Here is an 11,395-nt window from a genome sequence, read left to right as displayed (position 1 = left end):
TAAAGCAAGCAAAAGATTAGATTGAGATTAAGAGTAGATAAAGATTACAATCAATCAAATTTGGCGTAAAGAACAAGTAGCAATCGAGATTAAGAGCCAAAGCAGTGTTTAAGAATATGAAAGTATAAAGTAAGAGATGTTTATGACCTAATCTCGACTTCCCTTATATATGGAAGTGAAAATTAACAAAAGATAAACCTAAACACGGATTAATTAACCCGTGTACTATAGCTAGTTACTCGATCGAGGCTTTTTATTCCTCTCAATCGAGTAATTCTCCAGCAAAACCATTCGATCGAGCAAAAGCAGCTCTCGATCGAACACTCCTAAGTTAGCCACCTTCGATCGAGCATAAGAACTACTCGATCGACCATCCGCAGCAGCCAAATCACTCGATCGACCATCCAAAGCTCTCGATCGAGTATCTTCCACATAGATCAGCATCAAACTCGTCTGGTTAGCCTTCCAAGGACCTCCCTTCACGCTTCCCGAGGTATGACTTCTGCTCTAAATCTCCGTCTTCTCAAAATGCAAGCAAAGTGGGACGACTAAGGTATGATTCCACTAACTTTAAGTCCATTTCTGCAATTAAGACAAAACAAACCAAAGTAGCCAATTCGGGGCATTTTGCAATACAAAGCGATAGAAATGGCACAAAAATGCGTGCAATAAGAGGCTAAAAAGTCTATATAAATTGCACATATCAAATCTCCCCAAACCGAACCTTTACTCGTCCTCGAGTAAACTAAATGCAAACTGATGGAACGGATATGAAAACTCAGAGCTAGCTTGTGGACGCGGGCCCACGGGGGCGAAAAGCGAAGTAAGCTTTTCACTCTTTGGTTTATTTGCATTTGTGGAGTCGCCACCAATTTATTGTGGAAAATTGGAAACCGTTCAAGTACCTCGTGCAATGTCAAGACACAAAGTAGTGACATGAACACCAAGAACTCGTTACCCTTAGCATTCTATGTCTAGAATGACTCTCGTGGATGCCAATGAACACGGATGTTCACAAAGATCTGGAGTAAGGGGTGAGGGTACGTATTAGGAAGCTCTTTTGATCGAACACCTAATCCCGCCCGCCTCGATAGCGGCCTCTACTAATGATTAGGGAAATTGTCTATACTCGATATATTGTCGATTATATGCATGCAATGCAACATCCAATAAATTAATCCTAGCATGTGAGAATTAACTAAGTCGGTGAACACGTAATTAGCAAACAATTAGGTCGAATTGGGATTTAGGTTGATTACATATGAAAACATACAAGCAATACAGTAAAAGAAATACAATAATAATATAATAAAGGAAATTACAATAATTACATCGGATTGATGATTTATGTCGAAAATATATTTAAAACGGATGGTTTTAGAAAAGAAAGAATAAATATATAAACGAACAGAAATTAAGGGTGATAATACGGATAATAGTAAAATACGTAACTAATAACTAGGTCAAGGCAGAAACGGGAGTTCAGGGACAGAAATCAACCGGGAACAGGCGCAACAGAGCTGCGTCCCTTGGAAGAGGCGCAGCAGTCGCTGTGTCTGTTCCTGGGTTGAGTTCTGGCTGTGAAGCCGGAACCGCATCTCGTTAATGTTTATTGGTGAATTTAATGGTTGATTAATGGATAATTGACTCGGATGAAAGTGATTTAACATATTATTTACATGTGAATGAGGTCATAAAAACGATAAAACATGAATGAAACTAATTGGAACAAATTATATTAGAAGATTAAAAGGATTATTTACAAATTAACAAATTAAACTAATTAATTAGACTAAACAGATTATTAATGACGAATTAACGATGACGACGGTAAATAACAGATGCAAATATATCAAAGATGAATTCCAGAGATTCAATATGGGTAAATCGAACCTCTAAAACTCGAATTGATTTTAATTACGAAAACCCGCAAATATGGATTATATGGGATTTAAGTCGGGATTTTGAAAGATGAATTAATTAACAATGAATTATTTACATGTTAAAAAATATCATACTCGAATTATTATGTTAGTGAAACAATGAACAATTGAAAACGAAACAAAACAATCGAATTATCAAAAGACGAAGGAAGAAGAAAGGAAGCAGGAACTGCGGCAGCCTCACGAAGAGGCGCAGCAGGTACTGCGTCCCTTCGAAGAGGCACAACAGTTGCTGCATCCTTTCTCGACGTCTGTCTTTTGATAATCCGTGAAAAGGGTTTTAAAACATGGTTTTACAAATCGGTTTTAAGAATACTTTCGAAATAAATCTTACAATATTGATTACAATAATAAAGAACAATAAATAAAAGAAGGATTTACACCCTCAGGCTTACATGTTTGACGAAACGAGATGAAATAAGTTTACGTTTAGTGATGCTCGACTCGAATGTAGACGAAAGTGCCCTCTAGGAGGAAAACGAACAAGATTGATTAAGTTGATTTATGTGGAGTTGGTCAAATTAGCCGGTCATGCAAAACGAGGCTGGTACTCAGAAGGATCCGAGCTTACGTGGTCGAAAGTTCAAGCACGTAGACGCCAATAAGTAAGAACGTGGTCTAGAATGCAAAGGGAGAAGAGAAGGGCGGACACTCACGTGAGAAATATGTGAGACCGAAGGTCTCTATTTATACTAATCACACGGAGGAAGTAGGGTTTTCGGAGAAACTTTGGAAGTGAATCTCGAAAAGATACGGAAAATACGCAGAAAAGGACTGAGGAAGAGGCGCAGCAGGCACTGCGTCCCTTGGAAGAGGCGCAACACCTGCTGCGTCCTTTCCTCAGTGGTTTCCTCCTGCGGAAGGAAGATTTCCGCGTTTTTATTATGGAATAGCGGATTAATCTCGTTTCCTTAATATTTTGTGTGAATATTACGGGAGATATTTTACTAAAGATCAAAAGTTTGGAAAATATGGAATAGAAATATCCGGAACATTCCAGAACATTCTGACTCGGTTTTAGAAAATGAAGATGGTTTTTGACCCGGACTCCAAATGTACTCTAATTACTGCCAAAACGATCGTATCGGTACGTAGATGACAATTAAGAGGTAGACACAAGTGTTTGAGCGACCACTTGACGATAAACTTACGAGCTGTCGCAAATCGTTCGGTATACCAAACATGTGGCCCAATCATCACCGGGTGGTTTGCGGGAGGTGCAGAAATGAGCTATCTACAGAGCCCCCACTTTGACTGGGGCTTGGACAAGGCAAAAGTCAAAGTATAGCCATCAGGTTAATCGAAGATTACAACCTGACGACTATGGCGATGCGAGGCGGCTCAAGGGGTCTGAGCCAAGGACCTGTCGTCGGGAATATTTTAGAGTCTGTCAACTATCGGGGAGGGTCGTTTAAAGTCCATTAGACTACGTGAGGAGGCTCGCCAGCCATAAGAAGAGACCATACCTGAAATTCCTTGCAACTCCAGGGGAAACAAAACGCGATATTGGGAGGAGGCAGCAGGACATAGTCAGGAACTGCTGGGAGAAATCTGCTTGGGTCAGCTTCAAACAAACTTCGGAAGAGCTTGGGGTCGATGTTGATCTCCATGTCTCGAGAGGGACGATTGCCTGTCCGTGGACTCTCACTGGGGGAACATAATCGGGAACTAATCTCCATGTCTCGAGAGGGAATGTCTATCCGTGTACTCTCGCTGGGGGAACATAATCGGGAATTGATCTCCATGTCTCGAGAGGGAATGTCTATCCGTGTACTCTCGCTGGGGGAACATAATAAAGGTGTGTCGAAACACCTGTCAAAGAAGAACCGCTCGTTGTGACAAGCTAGGTCTTGGCAAAAATATGGCGACAGTTTGCTGTTGGCTTGGGAATACGGGTCCGGGTGAAAAATAAATGTCAGACGGACCAAATACGCGATATGACATCGAGGAAGAGGCGCACCAAAGATGGGCCCACAAAATAACGAACTTATAATGAATCTTCGAAAATTCGTATGGAGGGAGACTGAGTAAGAGGCGCAGCAAGAGCTGCGTCCCTTGGGAGAGGCGCAACACATGCTGCGTCTTTTCCTGGACGTGGCATTTCTGGGTAAAACCCGATGAAACAGGGGTTTATGTTTCATAATTTCGAAACATAATTCTCTAATTTTTCTCTCAAATTCAAACCAATTTTCGTCAAAATTTGATCAAAAACTCGCATTTGCCATGTCTACTCGAGGTATGTGTATTAATCTTGCATTAATCTTCTGTATTTGATCAAATTGGAACGACAAAACCAGGGTTTTCAACCCTAATTATGTCGAAAATTTGGGGCTTTTCCTCCAAACGATTTTGCTTTGCAAAATTGACCTTGTAAATGGCTAATTAGTAATATAAGGATCATAACCATGTATTTGTTTCGAATTTTCGCTGAGTTTTGAGCATTTGAGTGAAATTGAGACGGTTTCACAGCTAAACCGTAAATCGCTTCGAAAATAGACTTAAGATTTCCCATTTGTGATGAAACTTGATATTTGGAATCCTTGTATGATGGAAAAACTTCCTATCATCTCGGAATTTTGATTTGTGACGGCTTTTTCCGGACGCTTTTCTAGGGCATAATCGCCGTTATAACGAAATGCTGTCGAAATTCCGACTCGAACCCATGACTAGGCTTCAACTTAGGCTTAACTTGACCCAAATTGCCACACGAGGTAACGGGTTTGTGGGAAAATTGCCAAAGATGGCGAGAAAAGAGCGATTCCGGAGCTCCGAAAACTCGAAAATCCCCTAATTAAGGCTTGTCGTCACTTGACGCGGCCTAAATTCACTTTAATTTTGCAGGTGACGAGGCTTCTACATCAGGGATAGCTCCCATGGACGTGGATACTGCTATTGACCCTTCTCGTTCGCTTGAGGAGGCGTTAGAGCAGGCTTTTACTGCTGCGGTGATGGCTGCTGAGGACGAGGTCCTTGAGGAGGAGGCCCCGAGACGGGCCAACGGTGGACGGGGTGGTCGCCAGCTAAGGGGAACACCTGCGTGGGCTGAGACCTAGGACAGTAGGCACCTACTTTGGGCTGCAGAGGGTCACCTGTCCTACAGGACGGTGAAGAGCTTGGTAAATCGAATTCATCACTCTTCATTCATCCTCTTTCATTTCTATTTTTTATTCCTTTTCTTCATCATTCAAACTAAAGATAGCTTTTGTTTCGAATCCAAATAGGAGGCCGGGAACATTAGATCGTTCTCGGGCTACACGACGGCGATGGGGTGCTACGAGAGGCTGTCGGCTGAGGAGCGAGCCATCATCGAGCGGGGAGCATTCGGCGCTTTGGTGCAGGCTTGAAGGGACATCTCGAGGAGGAAGCTTCGGGCTAACCTCAGCCTGGTTCGAGCTTTCTTGGACCGGTTTTGGGACACGACCTCCACCTTTCACATGTTTTTTGGTGAGGTGGGGGTCACTTTGGAGGATTACGGCATGATTTACGGTTTTCTGTGTGGGGACCGAGGTGGTGGAGTGGCCGGAGACAGTCATGAGGGTAGACTCGGCTGAGGCTAGGAGATTGATCGGCTGGAACTTGATGCCGAAGGCTGCTGCGGTGCCTGGATTGGTGCTTAGTTCTTACGTCAGGGACTATTTTGCGGGGAAGACCCCGGCGACGGTGGTGATCGAGGGGAGGGAGATGGCCCCTCCTCTCTGTACTGCAGAGCAGAGAGTCCGTTTGTAGCTCTGGTGGTTCCTGTCTTCGATCTAGCTCGGAGACAAGGGAGAGAGGCTATCGACGAAGCTCCTTCCCTTTCTTTCTGATCTGAGCAACCTAGGCCGTTGGGACTGGGTCACTGCTGGTTTTATCGTCCTCATTCGCTTTATGAGGGCCATGGTTCGTCCGGAGTTAATGGAGAAGGGGAGTTCTCCTGCTGCTGTTGGCCCTGGACTGTTGTTGGAGGTATGAACCTTCATTTCATTTCATGAAAGATCATTTCCTTTTCTTATCGAACCACGAAAGATCGTTGTTGATTATCTTGTTTTACAGGCGTGGGTGTACTCCTACTTTCCGGGCCTCGCGCCCAAGAGGACGGAGCCGGTGGAGAGGGCCTATCCCGTTGTGAGGGATTGGGTGATGTGCCGTACGAGGAGCCGACGTTCTTTCCACAACGTCTGTCGACGGGAGGTGAACACTCTTCAGTTGGACGGCGTGAGTACTTCACCTTGCGTTTGTTTGTCTTTCTTCTTTACCTTTTAGAACTGATCATAAGAATGACCCTTCGTTTGCTTTTCTTAATGGGTGCCCAGGCCTTGGGCGGATTACGCTGGCGCTCCTCCCTTTGTGGCTGAGGTCCTTCGACCTAGGAGCTCGAGCCGATTGTTGCTGAGGACGTCGATGGGTCTTGTGTGGTACTTGGGCGAGCGTTTGGCTCGTCAGTGCTCTCGGGATGTTTGATGGTTCCCATCGATCCTCCTCGGACGATGTTTAGGGAGCCTTCTGAGGCTGAGAGGGAGGCTGACCCGGCTGGCGTTGGTGGTGACGCCCTCCTTCTTCCAAGCGAGGACTACTCGGCGTTCCTCTACAGGAGGCTCGCGTACTGGCCGGTCGTGGTAAGTGTTTTACTCTTATTTTTGATCAATTTGAGAACACGATGAATGATCATCGGTTAATGGAAATCATTTGACTTTGCAGGAGGTCGAGGCGGCGGGCATCGAGCCCCCAGAGTACCCCGAGACCCTTGAGTACACCAACGCGACGGGGATGACGACGATCTCCGAGCTGCGTGACTTTGACGCGGCGGTGAGAGATGCTAGCTTGGACGAGTGGCAGCATCTGATTCGGAGGATGAGTCTCCTAACTTGTATAACTTTGTGTAAGAACACATTTGCTCAAGTTTGTCCAATCGTTATGAATCTCTTCTTTTGAAATGCAGGTTGCGCCATCCCGGTTCGTGGCTTTATGGAGGGTAGCCAACCGGCTGCGGGCTACTGCCGTCGAGGTACTTGCTGGCGGCCGAGGACGTCAGGTATGAACCTTCCGTTTACTTCATTTTTGAATTTTCTAATTTTCCTTATGTTTGAAATGATTGACATGAGCCAATTCTTGTTGTTTGCAGAGGGAGCGTGAGCTGGAGCGAGAGCTTGCCCAGTCCCGGGAGGAGACAGCTCGCCTGCTGAGGGAGCTCGAGGTCCGTGACGCCGAGGTTGTTGCTCTCGAGGCGAGAGTTGCTGAGCTAGACGACGACCAACAGTAGTTTGCTTGTTGTTTTTTGTTTTCGGCTGTATTTTGTACATCTTGTACATTTTTAGGACCCACATTTTTGATATTCGGACTTTGTTTTGGGGCTTGAGCCCCCAGTTTGGTGTACATATCCCCTCTTGATTGTATATATGATGGCCTGAGTGCCTTTGCTGCTGGGTTGCTTTGTTTGTACCTGCAGGTTAGTTTTGAACAGGTTTGGTAGATGACGGTTTGCGGCGTCATGCTGCCGAAATTTACACAGAAATCACATAGAACATACATTTGTACACATGGCCTAAATTAGGAAACACGAAACATGGCAATTTGACGAATTTACCAAAATAGTAATCCGTTACGAATAGGAAATTATTATTTGAGGAATTAGGAAAGATCCAACGCGGAAAATCACAGAAAGAAGGCTGAGGAAGAGGCGCATCAAGTGTTGCGTCCCTTTGAAGAGGCGCAACAGGTACTGCGCCTGTTCCCCAGTGTATCCGTCCTGACGGATTTTAGGAAACAACTTTTAGTATAAATAGAGATGTCGAGGGAGGTTTTATTCGTATAATTCTTCCGTCTTTCCTTCGTCTTATTACATAAAGCTCTCAAAATTAGCCTACATCATGAATACTCTCGAAATTCGTCTAAAAGAATGGACAAATGAGTTCTCCAATGTGGAGAAACACGACATGGGTGCCTATAACTTTGGATCACTTTTGAGCTTGAAGTTGATCAAGGTGGTCAAACCGTTCCTAGATGCTTGTCTTGATTATTGGGACCCGAATTATCACGTATTTGCCTTCCCTGGAGGCGACATTTGCCCATTTCCCGAAGAAATTGCTGCGATTGGTGGTTGGGACCCAGAACATTTGCCTGCTATTTCCTCCACTTCTCAAGGGTATAAGAAAAAGTTTAGGGACTTGCTTGGGTTAGCAAGAGCTGATGTGGACCGTCTTGTGACCTCTAAAGGAGTGCGAATGTTGGATTTCATCGATCGATTCATCAATAGGGCAGATCCCACTATCTCTTATGTTGCCAGGCGAAGGGCATTTGGGTTTTGCCTACTACATGTATATGTCCTTCAAGGGCATGTTGATGAGGATTTGAGAGGCGACCTCGTTATTTGAGCTTGATTGAGCAAATGGAGCTGCGTAGGAGCCCAGCTTGCCTGTGTTTAGGAGAGATCCTGTTGGGATTAGATAACAGGAAAGCCAACCGCGACCTTCCTTATTTGGGGAGTCCCATCATATTGAAGGTAAAAGAATTTTTTCTCTTTTTTTTTTGTTCGTTTTTTTTTTTTTTTTTTTTTTTTTTTTTTTTTTTTTTTGTAATACCCGCTTTTGTTAGATCTGGCTTATGGAGCGTCTTCGATTGATCGAGCCCCCAGTTAATGTTCCTGCTTATCATGCTCGCTGAATTGCAATGAGGACCAGGCTCTACATGGTGGACTTCACTCGAGTCTGCAACTATTGGGAAAACAAGCTGAAGAGTGAAGATGGCCCCTTGATTAGATGGATCGTACCGTGGTGGCATCTTAAATCATCCTTTGGAGTATCATCCTTGGATCCTACCCGGTCCGTGCGCATCCCTGGCTTGGAGTTTATGATATGCATCTTCCCGAAGAGGTTGATGAGGCAGGTTGGGTTGAAGCAGATGATTCCGAAGCTTGACACTGTCCCGCAGACTGCCGTGGCGCTTACTACTGAGAGTCGAAGCGAATGGGCAATCAAATGGGCTCAAAGAAATATTTGGTTCTTGAACGGTTCTGTTAGTGCTCTATGGGTGTCGGATTCCTATCTGCGGTGGAGGAAAGCTACTACTCCGGAGGAGCATGAGAGACTGAGGAAACGCGAACCTATTGACTACAAGGTTCGTGAGGTAGAAAAGGAGAAAGAGAAGCATCTGACCGAGGGAGAGGAAGAAGCCGGGTTTCGAGTTGTTCATCCTTCGAAGAAACCGAAGACTTCTCCTGCCGTCGAGATGGTGGTTGACAAGAATGACAAGGCTAGTGATACGTGCCTAATGTATAGTCTTTTTAGCCTATTTCAGCACGTATTTCTATGCATTTTTATACTGTTTTTATAGTATTTTGCCCCGAATTGGCTACTTTGGTTCGTTTTGTCCATTTTGTAGAAATGAACGTGAAAAGAGTGGAATCGTACTCTTTTTCGTCCTTTTTGCATGCATTTAGAGGAGACGGGATTGTTCCAGAGTAAGATACTGCATTTGGAAGCGTCGTGGCACGCATTACGAGGCATTTAGGCGAGGACTTGAGCTGAAATAAAGTCAAAGTACTCGATCGAGCTGTTTTATCACTCGATCGAGTGGTTTCTACGTCCTAGAGTGGTCGATCGAGCACTTTGTACTCGATCCTTAACTTGCAGAAAGACCATCTACTCGATCGAGTAACTTTCTGTTCGATCGAGTAGTTTTGGCTGAGGATTTGGTCGATCGAGTGGTTTTAATCCACTCGATCGAGTGGTTTTGATGGTTATGGGCTTTAATTAGCCCGTGTGAATGTTTATTTCGCTAAACTCTTTTACTTTACTATTTAAGTACGCTTTACTAGGTCATTAGGACTATCTAGCTTTTATCTTAGTCAGTTTACATAAAACTTTTACTGCGTACTTCATTCTTCTCTACTGTAACCTTGTTTTGGGATTATTATTGCTCGGATTCGATTGTTCTCTCTGGGATTCGCATTGATTGTAATTCCTTCTCTTCCTTTAATAATAATTAACCTTTTGTTTGCTTTAATTCTTTGTTTGTCTCATTATTTCTTCTCCCCTAATTTCTCTTTTATGCAATTTATTGTTATTTCATAATGTTTATTGTCGGGAATTTAAGCTAACATTAGTTTAATTAGCGACTGAGTAGCTAAACCCCTTTTATGTTGGGATTAGGGGATCTGCGGTAGAAATGTGACGATGTAGTAAATGAATTAGATGAATTAGTTGTGAGACCCTGTCACCATAACAATTTAATTGTATTTATTCGACTTAGTTGAGTGCACGCTTCTATGTCATCCTTTAATCTGGCTAAAATTAATCCTAGATCGAAATATTGGACTAAATAGGCCTGCTATGAACAGTAGACTACCCTAATGAGAATGAAAGTTAAGTTAGTGGTAATTTAGGATAGAAAGTGGACCGAAAGGACCTTTCAACATCCGTCTCGCATATAATTGCGAATCATTTACAAATTTGAGTCACTAGACTACCGTAGTGAACCGAATTCCCGACATGTCCCTTCTCTCTTGATAGTTTAAACTTATTTCTTGCTTTTACTGCCTTTTATCTTTATTTCTCTTCCTTCAAACCTCGTAGTTTAGCAACCAATTCAACAACCCCCATTTGTTACCTTAAGATTAGAATTAGGCAACTGATAATTGCACCGCCTCCCGGAGGATTCGATACTGTTGCCTCTACTACATTTTAGTTGAGACCGTTAGGTTTTATCTTTGACAGGGTACACGATAGCCGTGTCAAATTTTGCGCCGTTTCGGGGAGGCAATTGTTTAAATTATTAGTTTGTTTTATTTTTAGTCTTTCTTTTAGTTTAAGGGGCATCCGTTCCTTAAACTATTCTTATATTCTATTTGTAGTTTCTTCTTTATGCGCAGTCACGGGGTGGTGAACTACTACCGATCAATCCCGAGATTGAGAAGACTTTGCGTGAGTTGAGGCGATCATCTAGGATATTGCCGAGAGAGAAAGAGCGAGTACTCTGTCTAGTTACTACGAGAACGCTCTGTTTGAGGAGGATCCACCTTCATCTCCTATTTCTAATTCATCAGCTGAGACCGTCACTTCTCCGGACTTTCTATAAATGGCCGAAGAAGCAACTATTGCCAATCACTCGAGCCGACAGCTGCGGATCTCTATAAGGGATTTGTATTACCAGGGGAGGCAAGAAAATTTAAGCCGTCCTATATCAATTTGGTTGAGAGAAACCAATTTGGGGGAGCCGCAATCAAGATGCGGCTAAGCACATGAAGACCTTTATCGATTATTCTTTGTTCCATACCCCCACCAACTGGCGTGACCCGGATCGAGATAAAAGAAACCATGTTTATTTTCTCACTCCGCGATCTTTGCAAGGGAGTGGTATAGGGATCCTGGACCGGGCTGCTCATGGGATAATCGATCGAATCGGCGGCTTTAGCGTTTTACAAGAAGTACTTCTGCCTCGAAGACTAATGCCATTAGAGCTCGGATCACGAGCTTTAA

The sequence above is a fragment of the Silene latifolia genome, chromosome 7, assembly GCF_048544455.1.
Source record: "Silene latifolia isolate original U9 population chromosome 7, ASM4854445v1, whole genome shotgun sequence".
Taxonomy (NCBI): Eukaryota; Viridiplantae; Streptophyta; class Magnoliopsida; order Caryophyllales; family Caryophyllaceae; genus Silene; species Silene latifolia.
Note: the sequence above shows the minus strand (reverse complement) of the source record.